Consider the following 22,267-nt stretch of genomic DNA (forward strand, 5'->3'; position numbering starts at 1 on the left):
TGGTTTCACTAGGTTCTTGCAGTCTCTTAAAGACTTGGGCGTGGGTTAAAAAATTATTTTTTTTTGTTTTTCGGCGTATTTTCAGGTTTTTTTTCTCGAAAGATGTACAAAATCGAAACGATTTTTGATTTTTCATTAAAAAGTACGAATAGCATTTATATTTACGGCACCGTGCATTATTTGGAAAACATAATATATAGAAAAAAATGATTTTTCCGAAAATAATTGTTATGTCACTAGTGTATGCAAATGCCAAGTTTTTTTTTAACAAAATAAGCAACATTCTTTGACGTTTTTCCAATGCTTGAATTCTGAAAAAAAAATGTCAGCTCAGAGATAGATATCCTTATTTTTTTTTAATTTTGTCCATACGGAAGTACCTAAACCATACCAAAATACCTCCGTATGTCCAAATTAAAAAAATAAATAGAGGTATCTGTTTCTGAGCTGACATTTCCTTTTCAGAATTCAAGCATTGGAAAAACGTCAAAGAATGTTGCTTATTTTGTTAAAAACTTGGCATTTGCATACACTAGTGACATAACAATTATTTTCGGAAAAATCAATTTTTTCTATATATTATGTTTTCCAAATAATGCACGGTGCCGTTAATATAAATGCTATTCGTACTTTTTAATGAAAAATCAAAAATCGTTTCGATTTTGTACATCCTTTGAGAAAAAAAAAACATGGAAAAACGCCGAAAAACCAAAAAAAAACCTAATTTTTTAACCCACGCCCAAGTCTTTAAGAGACTGCAAGAACCTAGTGAAACCACCTGGAGAAGCTAGTACTAATCTCCGTCTTCCAAGTGAAGACTGTTGTTTTTGCAGCTTTTTGCAGCTTTTCGAGAAATTTTATTTGAAAAAGTGCATTTTTTTTATCTAAAATGTTCTAAACCCTATGAAAAAGTCGAAAATTTTCCCAAGGTATGTTCGGCCGAATTATGTATTTTTTAAATATGAAAAAATGTCTAGAACATAGTAGGCCTCTGAAATCACTTCAGAAAAAGTTATTTGGTATTTTTCGATTTTTAGAAACTTTAAGGATGTCTGTGTATAAAACTACCTGTATGTGGTCGATTTTCAAGAGATAGAACCAAAGTTTCTTCAGCAAAGTTTTTTTACATAAGATTGTCTACAACTTTGCTGAAGACTTCGTTTTGATTTGATAAGTTAATAAAAAAATAAAATTTTTATCTCACTTTTAGGTGAATTAATCGAAAATTCATTTACATTAAAAGATGCCCCTTAATATCTACAAAAACTTTGTCGAATACAGTGTAGCATTTAAATGGCATTTTTATACTCAAAAGGCTGACGATCACGTTTTTCGCGTTTTAAACCACTGTGCACCACTCCGAATTTTCAAAGGCACAAAACTTTGTAATAGTTAATCCGTCACCCGTGAAAACGCTATTTAATGTTTGCTGCGGTGAAACAAACAAAATAGTGTTTTCTGGGGAGCGAATTAACTATTTCCGATTGCTTTCGAAAATTCGAAGTGGTGGCTCTGCCGTTTGTTGCTTTAACACCGTTTCACCTTATGAAAAACTAGTAATCAGACATTCAGAAATTTTATCTTCTCGTGATGCACATCATCCCCTAACTGTCGTCGTATGTTCGAATCCCGGAAGGTCGAGTTCCAATACGGAATGTAGCACCAAGGCTTTTTCTGTGCTTTGTTTTGATGCACAATATACAGCATTTTCACTAATACATCGTTGCTAGCAGAACCAAATAAAATCAATCAAGCCCAAAGATCAGGCGAGAACCAATTGTTAGGCTTTTTGCATTGTTTCGCTTATTGAAATTGTGCCTGCACCCTTCAGATACACTAGATTTTCATTATGGTAACGAGCTGTTATTCTTCGTTGAAATATTTCATGCAGATCGTTCACGGTCACGGTATGAAATTTGCTGAAAAGCCAACCAAACGAAAAAAAAAATGAAGAGAAAATTAACGTGCAGTAGCATAATAGGAATATTATGCCGTGGTATGCTAAAAATCTCATGGTAAGAAAAAACAAACTAACGTTCATGGTAGTTATTATTCAGTTTCATCAAAAACAAGAAGACTGGCAGCTTTGCCTGAAATCGAGCGACAGTTTTGGTAGTGCCAAGGGGCCCGTGTGGCTGTCAAACTCCATACATTTTTCATCTACCACTCATTAATTCTGGTACTAGCGATTCTGGTACCCACTTTTTGGTTGGTTTGCCCTAAAACAACTGAAATAGAGTAAAAGTCTCATAATTGTCAAATGACTTATTTTTGAAAAAATATTCTTTTAGATAGAGGAAACAAAAACTGAACGTTTGTTTTTAGTTCAATTTGCACTTCCAATGAATAAGATATGCTTTGTAAGATTTTTCAATGAAATACTGTGACGTTTATAGTCCCTTGTATAGTGCAGTCTTTCGAGTAAAGGCCCAAGCAAAATTATTACGTTGCGGCTGCGTTTGCGGCAAATTGACAGTTAGCCCATACATTTTCTGTTAAATTATTGTCAACGCAATGCGAACGTTTCTATTGTGCTTGGGTCTTAAGGGTGGAACTGATGCATGCAAGTGTGTGTACTACAGACGGTGTTATAAACAGATACGCAAAGAGTTAATGTCGAAAACTCCAAGTGAACCGTCAAATCGTGTGCAAAGTAAACAAACTCAGGAGTGTTACTTTTCTTACAGAATGTGTATTGTAATCAGTATAAATGTTGTGAACCTAGTGCATTATGGAACGGAAAATGTGTTCGTTATGCTCGTATTATGAGCGACGCATTTAAAATTTAAAAAAATGTATAAACAAGCTTTGAAACTCAGTTATATATCCTTACAAAATTTCGAAATTTCATTACACTTTCTAGTGCGTGTGAAAAGTCATGCGAAATTATATGTGGTTGCCAGAATTGTTTCGAATAGAATATTAGCAAAGGGTTGCCATATTTACTGCTTTTCTCTTCGCGTATCCCTTTATAACACAGTCTCTAGTGTGTACTAGCGTAAAAAGGATGGTTTATTAACGTAGCACACACTGGTCTACATCAAAACCTCAAAATGAAATAAACAAAGATCGCATCTTCTGGGACCATTCTACTGACCAATTAAATGATCGTCTCTAGTTTCGATGTGCCAAGGAGAGAGTGAAAAGAGCGACGCTGCCTCCGACAGCCACGACGACGAACGGGGACGACGACAGCGATGACGACCAAACCCATCCAATCCGATCCGATGACATGGGCAAGGACGATGATACATCGCTTCATTGGATTTGTCTTCTCTCGCGCAACGTCTTTGTATCTGTGTAAGGATAATAATTCTGGTCGGATGGAAAGACTTGGGTTCTGAGTGTTTTTTTTTCTCTTCTGTCCGCAACTTCAAATCGTGTTCTTAGAAAGTTAGCTCTCAGCAACAGGTTATCTGCTGCTGCTGTTGCTGCTGTCTGATGTTTCCGACCACTGGCTGGAGTCGAGGCTCGGAAGGGGGAAGTTCAGAACGGCATCCAATTTAATACTAGAGAGAGCACAAACAAGCTCATCTTCTTGGCGTGGAGTAGGAACCGTCCGGAAACACGTGCCAGGGATGAATACAGTATTTTTATCGTCCTAATATCATCGGTATCACCTGATTTAAACTTTTTGTGCAGTTGGGGAAAATAGAAGCGTTCAACCCTGACACGCAAAGCAAGAGGATCAGTGTTTTTTTGTGCTGCATATTTTACTCGACTGCACCGGGCACCGTAAGGAAACTCCGGACTCTTGACGCTTTTCGCGTTTAGGTGTTTCCTCTTCTCGTCATGCTCACCTGACTAGCATACTGTTCGGATGGCAAAGTTGTCCTTGCTTCTTACCTGCACTTTTTCGGTCCATATTGAGAAGGCGGTTGAAGGGACGGAAACGTGTCTGGACGTTGCCACGAGGAGGTTGGGGTGATTGGTTCCGCTGGGCTACTTTCACTGGAAAAAGAAAAAAAGAAAAGTTGTTTAGATTTTAATTTGGGGTTGGAAAAATAGGAAACAGTTTTATAACACTTCCGAGAAGGCATGTTGGATGTTTTTTTCCAAAGTTTAAAGTTAAAACTTGAGTAAGAATGATTTCGTGTTGTTTTGACCTCGTTGGGAATAGAAAAAAATTCAATACTGTAGCACAGCATAAACCATTTTCTTTGAGAGACCTTCCCAAGCTGTAAGCAAACTTTTCTCGTCGAGTTGTCTGCATAAAAGCTTAACGCTGAAATGCCTTCAATTCCACTAGAGAATACGAATGATATATCACACAATACCATTTGAATCTGAATGGTTATGATCGCATTGAATGGATTATTATTATCACTCCAATGCGGTTGTCGTTATACTTTTATTTATTTTTTTTCTTGTCGCGTGAACAATCACCAAAGGCACCGGAAAGGTGAGCATCGCCTTTCCGCGCAGAGAATGGCTTCTCGTGCATTGCCCTCTCTCGGTTGTTCTCGGCACTTTGCGTATGTACTGTTTGGAAGATGACATGTTTTATTGTACACTTGTGAGCCCAAAGGTAACGACAGTAAAAGACTGAAATAACGTCATTTCAGTGGGTTCCAAATGTCCTCGCAAAACAATATTTGATTTCAGTAAGACTTTAAGCGGAATATACAGGCAATATAAGATTCAAAGCTTTGAGGAGCTGCGTAGCCGCAAGGTTACAGAGTCCGCTTTGTCAAGCAGATGGTCGTGGGTTCGAATCTTAGTAGAATCAGGCCATTCGATGTCAAAAAGGACTTTAAAGCATGGGTTTATTCTCAGGCTCCCCACCAGTTACCCTTCCTTTACGCTGAAATCTATAATACATTTGCGTGACTTCCTCTTAACAAAAAATAAGTCCCGCTTATCAATAATACTGGCCAGAAGGACGCACGACGAAACTTCTCCAGGGAATTATAATTGGCGATATTTGGCAGGAGGAAGGAGGCTCGGTATAGAAGAGCAGTAAGCGTGTGAAAGGAAGGGTAATACACAAGCACTGATCAAAAATAATAATAAGCATGCCACTTCTCAATAGCGGTATTGCTAATAATAGAAGTGCGGGATACAGCAGACACCCGGGCATATCTCACAATAGATCAACGATTCTGGTCGCAGTGAGGAAGTCCATACAGGAAAAAAAAAAAGATTCAAATTTTGAACATGCGAAGCTTTGAGCTTTTGCTGGACTTTGACATAAGACAGGTTCTCGTGTTCTACGTTAACTCTGTGGTCGTGTCTTATAAACAACCTTTTCTATTTTTTGTAGTAAATGAGTACAAACATGTAGTTTTCTAATTTTGAAGCATTAATTTCTCTCAGAATGTTGAGAATGTACCGACTCCACGGAAAAAAATAATTCCGGTTTTCAATCAACATTAAAAGATTTCGATTCTTCTCATTCTAAAGTCTAGGTGGGCTTTTTGCTGAATTTGTCGAATTCAGAAATATTTGCTAAAGACTACCCTTATTTCTTTCTTTTTTCAAACTTACCTGTGAAGTTTCTTATGAGAAGCTTTGGTGCAGTGTCTCATTATGAATGATTAAAACAAAATTAAGAGGGTGGTATCCAAGATACAGCCGTACTGTTGACGTATTAAGTAAAATATTAGGTACTTTGTGCCAGGGCTGAAAAATTTCAGCGCTTTTTCATGAAAGTGAAAAATAGCTACCATAAACGTCAGTGCTGTTTTTCTACCATCAAAAGAAAATATTTCGCTTTCATGCAATGTTCATTTTTTCTTCCTACGTTTTTTCAGTATTCGTAGAAAATTGAAGTCTAGTTATCCGTCAGACACAGTGAAAGCGTGTTCGTTTGATATTCACTATTTCAAATTTTCTGAAAATTGATTACTCTGAGTGTGAACTGCAATGTTTGAAACTCGGTTTGTGTACTGTACAGCAGCATTACGCGACTAGTGTGGGATAAGAAAAATGCTGGCTCGAAAGAAATTTTAGCGTTTCATTATGATGGGGACAGCAAATGTCATGTTGATAACGTCATTTTCGTTTTACCAAAGGAACAACCAATATCAATTGGTTGGAAGATTTTATTGCGTGACCGTGAACGATGCGCGTGAGTTATTTTATCGGGAAGTGACAGTTCGTTTCAAGGATGAAATTCTAGTGTGTTTGAAGGGGCGCTGCGTTCTTTGAAAGTGAAAATTAAAAAAGATTGGCTGTAATTTTCACAGAATTCCGGTAGTGAAAATGATTTTGATATTTGGGTGAGTCGAATATTTGAATGATAAAAACAAAATAAAATAGTGTTTTTCGATATATTGCCCAATTTTTTTCACGGTGTAACAAATGAAAAAAAAATGCAAGAACTTCTGATGTGACCTAGTGAAGGTTGTGATTCTAGTCGAGTGTTGCTTGGGCCCAAACTTTAGGATTTTGGTAACCCCCACATTTTCATTTTTAACTAGGTCATTTTCAACCGATTATTTATATTTTAGCCGTTTTAGAAAGGTGAAAAAGGTGGTGATTTTCAAAACATTCAGATATGCCTACAGATTTTACCTATATGTAATGAGCAGTTTTGAAATAAATAATATAAGTTATGTTTTTTTTCTGAATTTTTCTCATTTTACTCGCATTTTTTAAGTATTAGTGTATTTGTTGTATTTTTTCTACAAAAATACGCGGCAAATCTCATGTTAAGTTGTGAAATCGCGTGAAAAAGTATAATCGATTAGTTTTAAAAACCATGTTTTGGTGAAATTAATACATACCGGTATATATTTTGAATGTTCTATATTTTTCCTTTTCATAACTGCTAAAACATTGAAAATCGGCTGAGAAATGACCGAGTTCAAAAAAATTGTATGCGCTAAGGTCCAAAAAACAGTATTTTGTCCAAACCTACAAATTTTAGGGGTGTTTGGAAAATTTATAGTATGAGCGAAGTTATATTCAACAAGGCCCACAACCTAACATAGGTCACTTCAACAGTGCTTGCATTTTTGATTTGTAGCACAGTAATATTCATCAAACTCTTCAGTTACAGATGTGGTTGTCTCGATAAGGTCCGCTTATTGTTCTAGTGAACGGAAATGTTAATGGCTGCTGTGATGGTCACTCATTTCATGCGAAATATTGAAACGTTTTAAGGAAGACTGTTATAGTTAGTTCGACTTAAGGGCAGCGTTTCGAGCTCAGAACAATTTTTTTTGTACCCCTGCCGCAGCCGCAACATTCAAAAGCGTGATATACTTGTGCGGAGCTGAGAGTACTGCACTCCAGCTCTCCGCTTCCATTCCACATGAGAATAATTTGATTATTCTCTTTGCAAGCCCGCAACGAGTTGTTTTGTGGCTGAGAGCTCTATCAGTCCGATTTCTGTGGTTGTGGACACGAAATGAGGTTTTTCATACATTTTTATTACTTACCGAATAGAAACACTTGGCGTCTTGTGAAACAGGAGAAATGACATAACGTGAAGAAAAGGCAGAGTTTAAAATGAACATCACGAACGTTATGGTTAAAATCCCTCTACAGGGTGTTCGATAAGCTCAAATGTGTTGAAATAATGAAAATACTATTGATTCCTGAATCAATTTTCATTGCAGCAGCGTTTATAAAGAACCGTTACGGCATATTAGCTGGGAGCACACATGGCGAACTTGAGACGTTTTCCAAAAAAAATCACACGTGGCACTCACCTTATCCATCCGGATCTCTTCTCAGATCTTGGAAATAAGTCATTCAAATTGGTCTATAGTGCTAACACAGAATATCATACGTAGCACTGGAACCTAGCTCCATCGTCAAAAAAAAAAAAAACGATCATTTCAAATTTCCAATCGAATAACAGTCGTCGCGCGACTACGCCGTCTAGAGCGCTGTGGTGCAATCTCATACATATTTTGTGGTTCCCCAATTGACACATGCAGTAACGGAAACACTGATGTCGAAATACATGAGGCAGCGCGAACACGGCAGCAGATGACGCTAGTGTTACTAACGTAAAGTACTGGAATCATCCGAACGATTGTTTTATTGACAATTTGTTCGAAGTGTTATATCTGTTACTCTGTGGTGCTCTGCTTGGCCAGTACGTACGACTATACATAAAAGTCCAGGGGATTAACTTCCGAATACATGGTGAGCCTCAACGTCTTATAGAGAAAATCACTCAAATTCGTTCAAAATCACGCTTGCACGAGATTCGTAGTGCAGTCCGTAAACAACTTTACTGCAACGTCGCGGTACTCTTTCATCGAGCGCGGTAAACAGTTATCAAATGTCAGCAAGTCGACACCATGCGCGTCTGTTAGCCATAGACTGCTCATGGTGCACATCTATACAACGACGAAATGTTGTATTCAAACTAAACCCGGATACTTTAATAGTGCGGATATCGTGCGACTTCATTTGATAACTGAATGAAAATTGCAATTAAATTAATCGGTCTTTTTCAAGGATAATAAACACATTGGGAAGATGCTGATGTTTTTATCAAATAAACGCAACAGATGCGCAGTAGTACAACTCGAGAGTACTAAATAAACAGTTCAAACAGCACTATACACAAAGCTAATGCAAAAAAGGTGACGTGTTTTTCTGAAAATGCTGATTAATTTTTGTTGGAACATTCAAAAAACGACAGCTAATTCGATTGCAGACTTCCATTCTCTTGTCAACCAACATAATTTTTTGTCACCCAGTCACACAGCTGCAATATGCAACACGCAACAGCGTAATAAGCTGTTGCGTGGCTGCGAGATCTGCACTTATGGTATCTGCTTCCATCCGATCCGAGAAGAATTTGATTGAGTTCCTCATAAGTTGCAACACGATATACTGTGATATTCTGTCAGGTGGCTGCTGAGAGATCTATCGGTATAGCTCAACTGTTTGCCAACACAAAATGAGATTCATTTTTCGTAAATTTGTATTACATACATATAGTCTTTTTGAGTATAGCAAAGCTGGGAAAATCACATCACACTGAAAAAAAGGTGGAGCTACCTACAGTATTATTTCAAAATAAATATCGTGAACAGAAAGCGAACTTGTGACTGGTTAGCCGCTGCTTTTACAATTGATCTCCTTCTCCACTCGTTAGACACGTTCCTCATCACCCGGCCCTGCTGATGGCAGTCCATCAGAGAGTCTCTCACAGCACGACTTCGGTACCGACGACTGTTTATTACGATTTCGCTCGCGCGGATTTTGATAGTATCAACGTATCACTAACTGGAATCGATCTTGGACATGGATGATGTAAATACTGCCGCCTTAACTCTCTCCCACATTTTAAACTACGTCGTAGATCGACACGTCCCAAAAAGGATAATCTCTGTCCAACAGAAATTACCCAGGCTGAACTCCACATTACGACGCTTCAAATCGGAGAGAAAAGCGGTCCTAGAAGATTCTCAAGATACAGAACTCTACCTCTACGGAATCACTACTTGTCGATCAATATCCGCTATAAACAATTAAGTCGCTATTGTTTTCGAAGTTTCTTATGTAATGTCGAGCGTAGGATTAAACGTAACCCCAAATCGTTTTGGAAATATGTTAGCGAACAGCGTAGAGATGAAGGCCTTTCTTAGAGTATGCACTTAGACGAACTCTGTCGAACAAATCTGCCATTTTTTTCGCAGAAATTCTCCAGAATAATTGTGGACGAACGGTTAACGACGGACGAAATAAATGCCCATAAAGAACATGTCCCTTTTCTCGGTCGTGCACTAACCTACCTCATTAGCCGCCTTAAAACTGAGGTCTTCCATGTCCACTGGACGGAGTTCCGTAGCCACAAGGTTACAGCGTCCGCTTTGGTAAACGGGTGGTCGTCGGTTCGAATCGTAGTAGAATCAGGTTATTTGGTTGTCGAAGGACTTTAGCATGAGATTACTCTCAGGCTCCCCCCCACATACCCTGCCTTCAATCTGAATTTTACAGTACCCCTTTTAATTCTCCTCCTAACAAAATTAAGTCCCTATTATAATAGAACTGGTCTGAGTAACTTTGAAAGTTCTCTCCAGGGAATTGTAATTGGGCGATTTTGTTAGGATGGACAGAGGCTGCTCGGTATGCACACAAGCACGGATATGAATGATAAGCGTATCACTTACTTTAATTGTGATACTGCCAATAATTTGAAGTGCGGAGTACGAAAAACACTTGGGCAATATCTGGTCGCAGTGATGAGTCCACACAGACAAAAAAAAATGTCCACTGGACCAGACGGCATATCATCTGACACAAATGCATTGGTAGTCTGGCTTCCCCAATGAGTCGTCTATTCACTCAATCTATTCGCTCTGATGTGTTTCCTTCGGTCTTGAAATCAGCCTTAAGGTTTAGTACACAAGAAAGGCAATAGAAGTAACATCAAAAACTACCGTGGAATCATCATTCTTTGCTCCATACCGAAACTTCTAGCTCGGCGTGTTTGAACCTACTTTCTAATTTTTCAAGCAGTACATCGCAGACGAACAACACGGGTTTATGCCTGAGCGATCAACGGCCACAAAAAAATTGACGACCAGAGTTTTGAAAAACTTTACTTCGACATTCCACAAGGCACATGACAAGACATTCACCCTGGACAAGGCTAGCAGAAACTTAGGATTTATTATGGGTATCGTCAAAAATTTCAACGACATCTATCGTGTAAAAGCACTGTATTGCGCTTTGGTGCGCTCGAACTTAGAAAGCTGCGATACAGTGTGGAATCCTATATGAATGGAGTTAACAGAATCAAGTCAGCACAACGAAGTTTTGCTTGTTTTGTTCTCTGAAGACTTCCGTGGAACGACCCTTTTTGATTACCTAGCTACGAACAGCGATGCAGACTCATCGACTTAGATACACTGCAAATCCGTCGGGACATAATCAGGGCAATATTCGTCCCCGAGCAATTAAAAAGATATGCTTATTATAATACCAAGAGTTTTAAGAAAACTTCACCTAGTGATTAAAACATTTATGTTCAAAATCTGTTTGGTGAAAATAACAAAGCATTCAAACCGACACTTGGCACGTACCATTCTACGCTATATTATTCTGTCCTCAGCTATAGAAGCGAGCTGGTAATTGGTTGAATATCGCGAAACTTAACCACAAATGATTGATTTTCAACTCAACTTTCTATTAATTTACCATTGAAAAAATATACTAATTATTAAACCGCAAGTTTGAGGCAACCTTCACCTTTCGACCAAGTTATGACGTTTAAGTGGTAATAATATGAATTTTAAAAGAGGACATTTCCGTTACACTTTCCACAGCATGCCACCCTGCTGAAGTGAGATGTAGTCACATGTCAAAATTTATCACATACAATCATATAATCATTTACTTATCAATTTATTAATAATCAGTAGTTTTGATGTTTTTTTTACGATCGCTTCAAAATTTCGATATGTTTGAGTAGATTCGAATAATTTGTTGTTTTTGTGAAATTAAGTTGTAAAATTTTGTTTTAAATGGAGCATTGGGAACCACGTAATATTCCGTGTGGCATTATATTCACATGCAAAGTAAATGAATATATTGCGAATTTGCATGCATATTTATATTCGAAACTTTAAGTTTATATCAATTAACGTACAAATTTACATGGCTTAAAACGATTCTGTTTTAACGGTGTGAAATTGTATATGTTTTTCAATTTATGTGCAAGAAATTGTTATGTGCTTTCATTTGTATTAGTTGAAAATTTCATTTTTTGGTACTGTGTAGCGTATCAGAGAATGTTTTGGTTTTGAGTGTTATTATTTGAAGAAATGGAGTTTTCAAAGGCTTAGGGATCTAATTATAAATAAATATTTTTTAATTTATTTTTAGTTGGATTAAATTAAAATTAAATAATATGTCTTTTTTGCACATATTATCACAAATGTATAAGACTCTAAGGCCGGTTTCGGAAGCACTGCTTCATAATTGACTAGAAACCAAACTGAAAGCTGCGTTTTCGTGTCCTTTCTCTCTATCTCTCTCTAGATTAACGTTACAAGAAGTATGCTAGTGTTTATTATTAGCGACCGGAGAGGCAACGCAGCGGAGAAATGTAATCATCTTTCGTTTCTTCCGCACCGCAGGCAATAAATCACATTTTTGAAATCAATTAGAGCGGAATTTTCCGCAGGATTTTTTCCGCTCCGTTTCGGATCCAGCAAGGGGATGCCTCTTTTTCAGATATGAATGCGGGTGTTTTTTATTGTTTCAGTGAAGCACAATATTCAAAAAGGACTTCTGTTGATTAAACCTTTCTACTTCCATTTCCTAGGAAGAGTGATTTTTGTGTGGTGATTTTACCTGTTCGACTTTGCTGTTGAAAAACACATGCCAAAGTGTGAAATCGAACACCTCTAATGTAGTGTGGTCTTTTGCACGGCATTACCGTAAACGCTTTAGATGAGATTGAGTGGTATTCTGTAATATCTTGCTTTGGTCATCAGCAGGTAGTTGGGTTTCTCTGTCTGGAAGTCGGATTAACTTGATTGCCCCTGATGATTAGTTGTTCCGTTAGCACCTTGCTGTAATGCAATATAATGACATTATCAATTTGAAACGAGTAACAACCGTTCGAAACAGTTAACAGCTGAAAAACTAGGAAACATAGATTTTGTATAAACGCTTGCCTTTATATGATTCAGATCATCCGCAGACAACGACAAGGTAAACCAAAGCATATTGAACAGTGGTTGCTTGTTCCAATATGCAACAAGTCGAGTCCATACTTTCAATCTGTCTTGTCCGGGCTTACGCCCGTAAAATGAAATCCGATATATTACACTCCAAGATGCCGTCACCCGCTCTTTGGGTCTTGTTCCTCCTCCCGGTCTGCATCATCTAGCTGCACATTTTCATATCTTTAAAACCATCGGCATCCTCGATGGAACACAGTTCATTGGAGCATCCATCCTTTTCCGCCTCTTCCGTTTTCCCACCGAGCTCTCGGGGCAGCAAAGCTGCATATAAACTATCTTGTTAGAGTGTCTTTACTGTTATTGCATCATTGGATAAATGATGATCGTTTCTGCTTCGTTTGCTCCTGCATTCTACCGGTCGTGCTTTACTCTACTCGCACCAACTTTACTAGCGGAAACTTGGTTCATGACATACCTCATTCTACTGCTCGACACACCCTTCAAATCTTCAATAGCTATAAAATTTTAATCAAAACTCTATCGCCTGCATCTCCCACTATCTACACTATACTGTTGTCTGTTGAAGAGGAGCAGACCCCGCCCAAAATACTTGACACTAAAGATGCTTGGCAAGTCTTCTCTTTACACCTGCCATGCCAGTCGTAGTTAGTTGATCTGCTTGTGTGTGTGTCTTCATCGTCGATTGGGCTCATTTAATCGGTTATTTAAGATTCCAATTATCCACACCAAAGTGATGCCATGTGAGTTGTGACCCTCCTGTTGTTCGTGTCCTACCGGGCTGGGAGGATGGTTTGCTTCAGGACCATCAGCTCCACTCAGGTACGCAGTATGGTAATTAAATAATTGAATAACCTTCGTCTAACTGGCCCTTGAAAGTCGATGCTACCAGGAAGGGGTGGATGTTGAGTTGCACTCATTATTCCGAACGCGTTTTCTATGAGTTTTGGTCGGGTAATTAGCGATTAAAAGCGGATGCACTCATTGTATCAAAGGATCCTATAATTTATTTACAGTCGAACAGTTCTAGACTGTATTATAGTAATAGCTTTCCCATATTAAATTGCTAATATCAAAAATAACATAATTTATTTTAACACTATACTGTTATCAACTAAAAGGACAATTATTATTCAAAGCACATACGAAAATGTTTATCTATGAATATTTAAACGAAAAATTTTATTTTGCGAAATTATAATTGTATCAAACCCACACATCGATTCGAGCCGTACATTTATTCATGCAAGATATATATATATATATATATATATATATATATATATATATATATATATATATATATATATATATATATATATATATATATATATATATATATATATATATATATATATATATATATATATATATATATATATATATATATATATATATATATATATATATATACGCCGAGCTCAAGGCAAGAGCGGTGGCTGCAGAGAAGAATGCAACGGAGGTGACCGGAAGGGCAACGAAGTCGGTCCAAACGGACACCTGCACGTTTGCAGCGATTTGCGCCTCCGGGTCAGCCGCAAAAGAGCAAGGCAGTCTCCGGGGGAAGCCCCCGAGAACAGCAAGAAACGGTTGGTTGTGCTAAGCCCGCGAGACAGCACACCGACGGCCTCCAAGTCCGCCGAAAAGTCTGCCGAAGTGGCAGCTATGGGAAACCCTTGGGTTACCGTGGGAGGAAGGAAGCGCCAAAAAGACAGCAAGCGCAACGACGAGAAGGCGACAAATCGTCAAAAAATGGGAAAGAAAGCGCGAAGCAGGGGCGACGCCCTCATACTCAAGACGGATGGGTCCAAGTACTCCGAAGTCTTGAAGAAAATGAGAGGCGAAACCCAGCTCAAGGATCTGGGAGCGGATGTGCGGACCATCCGTCGTTCTCGCACCGGCGAGATGATCCTTGAGCTCCGTAAGGATGCTAAAAACAAGGGCGCTGCCTACAAGACGGTAGCCGAGCAGGTCCTCGGGAAAGATGTGCAAATTCGGGCACTCACCTCAGAGGTGACTCTCCAGCTCAAAAACCTGGATGAAATCACCGAGAGGTGCGATATTGCACAGGCCCTCAAGGAGAAGTGCGGAGTGGAAGTAGCCACTGAGGTAATTCGCCTCCGTAAACGGTGCTGGCCATAAAGCTAAAGACTGCGGGGAGCCTCCCAAGTGCTTGGTATGTACTGGAAAACGGGACGCCAAGCACTTTATGGGAGGCCCACGGTGCCCAGCCGGTAAGGCGGCCACGAAACCACGGGCATGAGGGTGACACAATTGAACCTGAACCATTGCTATGCGGCACAGCAGCTGCTATACCAAGCAGCGTCTGAGTCGCGGTCGGACATCGCAATCGTATCGGACCCCTACTGCATTCCTCCCGGAAACGATAAATGGGGTGCAGATAAGTCCAGTACGGCGGCCATATGCACGACCAGCAAGTTCCCGGTCCAGGAGGTTGTGTCAACCTCAAATGAAGGATACGCGGTTGCCAAGGTGGACGGAGTGTTCTACTGCAGTTGTTATGCTCCGCCGCGTTGGTCTATCGAAAGGTTCACCCAGATGGTCGATTTGTTATCTATGGAGCTGACAGGACTAACACCCTTAGTAGTGGCGGGCGACTTCAACGCGTGGGCTGTTGAGTGGGGAAGCCGCCGCACGAACCGGAGGGGTAAGATCTTGTTGGAAGCTTTGGCAAAGCTCAACCTAGATCTGGCCAACGTTGGAACCAAGTGTACATTCAGCAGAAATGGTGCGGAGTCGATCATCGACGTGACGTTCTCCAGCCCAGGACTGATCGTGAACTGGAGGGTAGACGATGGCTACACCTATAGTGACCACCAGTCGGTCTGCTATAGCGTAGTCCATAACGTGAGGCGGCAGGCGACGGGTAGAGCCGACCGACCGTCCGCGGGTGGAAGACATCGCATTTCGATGCCGAGGGTGGAAGACATCGCGGGTGGAAGACATCGCATTTCGATGCCGAGGTATTTGCAGAAGCAATGAGAAGAGAGCGCGAGGGGGGCAGTTGGCTCCGCCCGAGTGCTGACCAATTAGTTGCCACATTATCGCGGGCGTGCGACGCCACCATGCCTAGGACCCGCCAACCTAGGAATGGTAAGTCACCGGTATACTGGTGGACCGACGCGATAGCGGACCTCCGTAGCGCGTGCCTCCGTGCAAGACGGATGTTGCAACGTGCACGTACCGATGCACAGAGGGTAGAGCGCCGTGTAGTATTCGGATCTGCAAGATCGGCGCTTAAAAGTGCGATAAAGGCGAGCAAAAGGGCCTGCTTCGATAGGCTATGCGCGAGTGCCAATACGATTCCGTGGGGCAACGCCTACAGAGTCGTAATGGCGGAGACCAAAGGCGTGTTGGCGCCTGCAGAGCGATCACCAGCGATGCTTGAGCGTATCATCGAGGGACTCTTTCCACGCCACGAGCCAAATCCTTGGCCTCCGGTTGCTGAGTCTCACGTCCGATGTTCCAGTATCTCAGACACAGACCAGGGATGGTCGGCCAACCTGCCGGGCATCCAATCCGTGAGAGACGGCAGCCGTGCCGAGGTTGTGGAGGAGGTAAGGGTTACGAATGAGGAACTCATCGTGATCGCCAACTCCCTAAAGGTGAGCAAGGCACCGGGACCGGATGGAATCCCGAACTTGGCCGTCAGGACGGCCATGAAAGTGGCCCCCGATCTATTTCGAGCAGTCATGCAGAAGTGCCTGGATGACTGCCTCTTTCCGGACAGGTTCTGTTGCCGAAGGCTGGGAAACCGCCAGGGGACCCATCGGCATACAGACCTATCTGTCTGCTGGACACTACGGGCAAGGTGCTTGAGAGGATTTTCCTCAACAGACTGGTGAAGTACACAGAGGGTGTAAACGGTCTGGCAAGTAACCAGTTCGGCTTCCGGAAAGGTAGATCCACGCTGGATGCTATTCTCTCCGTCACCAAGACGGCAGAGGTAGCACTCCAGCGTAAGAGTTGGGGCATTCGCTATTGCGCAATCGTCACGCTTGACGTGAAGAATGCATTCAATAGCGCCAGTTGGGACTCCATAGCGCTCGCGCTTAGGAGCATCCACGTACCGATGTCGTTGTACAAGATTTTGGAAAATTATTTCCAGAATCGGGTACTAGTTTACAACACGGAGGAGGGTCAGAAGTGCGTCCCAATCACCGCAGGGGTACCGCAAGGTTCCATCCTGGGCCCGGTGTTGTGGAATGTCATGTATGACGGGGTGTTGAAACTAAAGTTCCCTGTAGTGGTTGTGATCGTCGGTTTCGCAGACGACATCACGCTAGAGGTCTACGGCGAGTCGATCGAGGAGGTCGAGTTGACGGCCGCGCACTGCATACGCAAGGTCGAAGACTGGTTGCACTCTAGGAAACTGGAGTTAGCGCACCATAAAACGGAAGTTACGGTTGTGAACAACCGCAAATTAGAGCAACAGGCGGTGGTCAGAGTCGGTGACTGCACCATTACCTCAAGGCGTTCCTTGAAGCTCTTTGGGGTTATGGTTGACGATAAGCTCACATTTAAGAGTCACGTCGACTATGCCTGTAAGAGGGCTTCAACGGCCGTTGCAGGACTATCTCGAATGATGTCGAATAGCTCAGCGGTATATGGCAGCAAGCGTAAACTTCTTGCCAGCGTGGTTTCGTCCATACTTAGGTATGGTGGGCCAGCGTGGTCCAAAGCGTTAGGTACCAACAGTCATCGTCGTAAACTGGAAAGTACCTACAGGCTCATGTGCCTGAGGGTTGTGAGCGCGTACCGTACAGTGTCATACGACGCAATCTGCGTCCTGTTCGGCATGATGCCTATCAGCATAGCCATTAAGGAGGACGTAGAATGCTTCGATCAACGTGACACAAGGGGTATACGAGGCACCAGAAGGTCATTCTCGATGATCAGATGGCAGCAGGAATGGTCCAATTCCGTAAAGGGTAGATGGACGCATCGACTTATTCCGGACGTATCCGGATGGGTCGGGAGGCGCCATGGAGAAGTTAACTTCCACTTGACACAGATTCTGTCAGGTCATGGTTGCTTCAGGCAGTATCTACACAGATTCGGGCATGCGGGGTCCCCCATGTGTCCCGAGTGCGTGGATGCGGAAGAAACTGCTGAGCATGTCTTCTTCGTGTGCCCTCGTTTTGTACATGCGCGGAGCGACATGATGGTAGTGAGCGGGCCAGACACCACTCCGGACAACCTAGTTCGGAGGATGTGTAAAGACCCAAACATTTGGAGGGCGGTTTGTACAGCCGCCTCTCAAATAGTTTTAGAATTGCAAAACAGGCGACAGGTTGACCACCGACACGCCAGTGTTAGCTAACGGCCAGTCTCCAGGTTAGTTAGCTAAGTTAGCAAAAAGTCCTGAAGAACCAAGAGGGTGCACAGAGCACGAAAGCCGCTCCCCGAAGCAATACCTAGCGGTGGTCCCGGGGAGTATTATGGGCTGGAGACTGAAGGGGTTTTAGTGGGTCCGGTCACTGATTCAAACCAACCCCACAGGGGTTTGGATGCGAATTTCCCCTTCACCTGAAACAAAAAAAAAAAAAAAAAAAAAAAAAAAATATATATATATATATATATATATATATATATATATATATATATATATATATATATATATATATATATATATATATATATATATATATATATATATATATATATATATATATATATATATATATATATATATATATATGTATATAATATAGATATATTTTTTTTTCCTATTGGGTACATTTTCCACTCGACCAGAGATTTGATCTTTTGTGGCGGGCCCCTATTTGATGTAAGCCTTATCAGGGTGTCGTACCACTATTAGGTTGAATGGTTTCCACTTGCTGAACATAGGCATCGTCCCAATAAGGTATTATTGAACGAATAAAGTTCACTGCCTTATTGGGAGAGGTCATCCAGATATCTAATGGTTGTATTAAGTGTTTATCAAAGAATTGCTTCCTCTTTTGAGAAAGTGCTTTACAGTCACATAATAAATGTTCCGAGGTTTCTTTATCTAGGTTACAAAAGCGACAGGCATCATTTTGCAATTTACCTATCTGTTTAAAGTAATATTTACTTGGGCAGTGTCCCGATACAAGGCCACTGAAGGTACATAAGTCTTTTTTTGAGATACTGAGCAATCGCTGGGTTACTGTTTTTTGGGGTGCAATAATTTTTTTCGATTGTCGAGCTGAATTATTGTTTTTCCAAATGTTTTCTATCATTGATTGTTCCCACTTCTTAAGTTCCATTTTGAGGGCACATTCCGAGATCCCACAAAACGGTTCTGGCCCTATGAATAACTGCATTGATCCATTCCTCGCCAACAGATCAGCTTTTTCATTCCCTTCAATGCCGCAATGCCCAGGTACCCAGTATAAGTTTACTTTACTATTTCTAGCCACCTGCTGTAGCAATTGAATACAATACCATACTAATTTCGAAGAACAGGAAACGGATTTCAGTGCTTTTAGTGCAGCTTGACTATCCGAAAAAATGCATATATTTGTATGTCTATAGTTACGTCGTAAGCAAATTGTAGCGCATTCAATTATTGCCTGTATTTCTGCTTGAAATACTGTTGGCCACTCTCCCATAGGTATTGATAGATTGACTCCAGGGCCCCAGCGCCAACCCTATTGTTTAACCTGGAGCCATCCGTGTAGAAAACTATTGAGCCTGGTTGAATGCTAGGCCCACCTGATTCCCATTCAGTGCGACTTTGCTCAGTCACTTGGAATAGTCGTTCAAAGTTGTATTACCTATCCATCCAGTCTTCCTGAGATAGCATTGCACTAATTTTGAAATTTTCAAGTATACTGAGGTGTCCCCTAAGGTCTCCTTCAAAGAACTTTTTTGTTCTTTGTAGCCTTAGTGCGCTTTTTTCTGCTTCTAATTGTACAAATAGATGCAATGGAAGTAAGCTTAACATAGCATCTAGTGCCTTTGAAGGAGTACTTCGAATTGCTCCAGTGATGGAAATTGTGGCAAGTCTTTGCAACTTTTCCAACTTCTTTTGAGCATACCTGACATTTGTTTTTGGCCACCATACTAAGGACGCATATGTTATTCTGGGTCTAACGATAGCTGTATAAATCCAATAGATCATCTTTGGCTTCAATCCCCATTTGTTACCAAAGGTTATTTTACTGATCCATAAGGCACTTGTAGCCTTATTTATTATTTTTTCCATATGTAAGCTCCAGTTTAATTTGCTGTCTAGAGTTACTTCTAAGTAGTTGACCTCTTGAGAAAGATCAAATTTCGTTCCATTGAGACATAAGTCAGGAATTTTGATTTTTTTCCTGCGTGTAAATAGAATAACGTTAGTTTTCTTTGGATTTATCGTAGGTCCCTCTTTTTTGCACCACATTGTAGTCAAATTTAGAGCATGTTGGAGTCTATCTCTGATTACATGCTCATATTTTCCACGAACTATAACTACTATATCGTCCGCAAAACCAATTACTTCATAACCCTGTGATTCTAGTTGTGTCAACAGTTCATCAACCACTAAGGACCACAACAGGGGTGAGAGAACCCCTCCCTGTGGGCATCCTTTTGCAGTCCTTACTGTGACTGTTGAGCCTCCATGATTGCAAGTTATTTCTTTTTTTTGTAACATTTCAAATATCCAGTCAACGATAGTTTTGTCGAAGTTACGTTTTATCATAACACCTTTCATTGAATTGTAGGATGCATTATCAAAAGCGCCTTCGATGTCTAGAAATGCTGCTAGCATAATTTCTTTGGCTTCGAATGTTTTTTCAATTTTTGTTACTAGTGCATGAAGTGCTGTTACTGTGGATTTGTTATGCTGATGAGCAAATTGATATTTATTCGAAGGTTTTGGCTTCAGATATTCTGCCTTTATATAGTCATCAATGAGTTTTTCCATCAATTTCAACATGAATGACGAAAGGCTAATTGGTCTAAACGATTTTGGACTCGTTTTGTCCTTTTTATTAGCTTTCGGAATAAAGACAACACGAACTTGGCGCCAGCTTTTTGGAATATATTTTAACCTTAAGCTTGCTTTGAACATCTCAGTTAAGCAAGAGGTTAAGCTTCCTTTGCCCTCTTGAATCATGATAGGACGGATTTCGTCAGAACCTGGTGATTTATATGGTGCAAACGAATTTATTGCCCATTCAACTCTCGCGTGAGTAAAAATACGACTTGCTAGATCTTGCGAATGCTCTCTGGTCATATTTTGCCCAGCTGCACCTACAATTTCATTGGGTTCATGGAATTAATTATGCTGGTCGTTTCTGATCCAGTGTATGATTCCAACGAAGTCGCACTTTCGCTCACGACTGGTGAGGATCCTGGGAAGTGTACCTCCATCATTAGGTTCAAAGTTTCTGTGGCGGTGGAAGTGAAAGCTCCGCTGTTATATTTCAAAGTGCCTAAGCCATTAGAATGATCTTGTGAAAGAATTTTTTGTAACCTTTTAGGTCTTTTACACCTAATCTGGTTAAAGTCTTAAGCAGGTATTAGACGAAGCAAATATTTACTATTTTAAGTACGGAATTTATTTTGTGCAAATAAAATTCGTACCAAAATAAGGCAAATATTTGCTTCGTGTAATGCCTGCTTTAGGCTCCAATTTCAGTTGTTCTGACGTTTAATGAGCGTAAACTGGAAACCAAAAAAATTATATGTCTATTGAAACAAAATTCCATTATTAATAATTGATATAATAACCTGATGTATCAAAAAAATATTCTTCATTATTTACATACAATCATTATAATCTGTATGCAAACTTGATGTTATACATAAAATACAAGGCCATTAAAACATTGCCCTTGCTACTACACGTTTTGTTTGCCTTGGCATTAAATTAAAAATTTTTGATTTTGTGTGACAGGGAGTTCTTGATTCTTGATTTGACAGTGCCACAATCTCAAGGAACACTTAGAACGTGTTATAAAATACGTGACAGATAATCTAACAGAAAAGATTTTTTGTTGGTACACTTTGCATTAAACGTGCGCAAGAATCCTTCAAGCGGAATTTTCGAAGCTGATGGAGTGTTGTGGTATACAATCTCGTGAAATGGAAGCTTTCGAAAACGTAAAATAATTTGATGAATAATGTTCATACTCGAGGGCGGATGGTGTCGAACTTAATGACTGCTTCGTATGTATCCGAAAATGATACCGACGAAGCTAAACAAAAAGATGATTGAAGCGGAGAAGAAGATCTGGCTCCAGAAAACGTAAATATGTGACAATAACCATCAACAATGTCGTTGTTTCGCTACAACTGGACTCTGCAAGTGATATCACAGTAATTTCCACACCAATGTAGCAACAATTAGGACACCCGAAGCTAATATACATCTCTAAGACACTTGAAAATGGGCGTTTTACCACACGAACTGCTCTCAAATCACTTCTACGTATTCTCAAGAGTCACAGATGCGAAAATTGACACTACGAATTGAAGAAAGTGTTGACAGAATACTTTACGCTTATTGAAATTAGCGATACTCAGAGGGAGAGATAGGCGAAGAGAACACATTGAACGGTATTGCATTCAGCCACAATGAAGGGCGTGTTTATTTTCATACGTTTTTCTTGTTCTATTGCTAAACAATGAATTAAGAATGCTTA

General features: G+C 40.4%; 1 long non-coding RNA gene across 1 annotated transcript in view; it reads right to left on the reverse strand.

Moving 5' to 3' along the window:
• Positions 1-3,859: 3,859 nt before the first annotated feature.
• The window catches only part of LOC129717586 (uncharacterized), an 80,659-nt gene continuing 62,251 nt past the window's right edge, over positions 3,860-22,267 (reverse strand). Inside the window, exon 3 of the long non-coding RNA XR_008726711.1 lies at positions 3,860-3,951. This is a non-coding gene — a long non-coding RNA (uncharacterized LOC129717586). The remainder of the gene's footprint in view (positions 3,952-22,267) is intronic.

The sequence above is a fragment of the Wyeomyia smithii genome, chromosome 1 (genome assembly GCF_029784165.1).
Source record: "Wyeomyia smithii strain HCP4-BCI-WySm-NY-G18 chromosome 1, ASM2978416v1, whole genome shotgun sequence".
NCBI lineage: Eukaryota > Metazoa > Arthropoda > Insecta > Diptera > Culicidae > Wyeomyia > Wyeomyia smithii.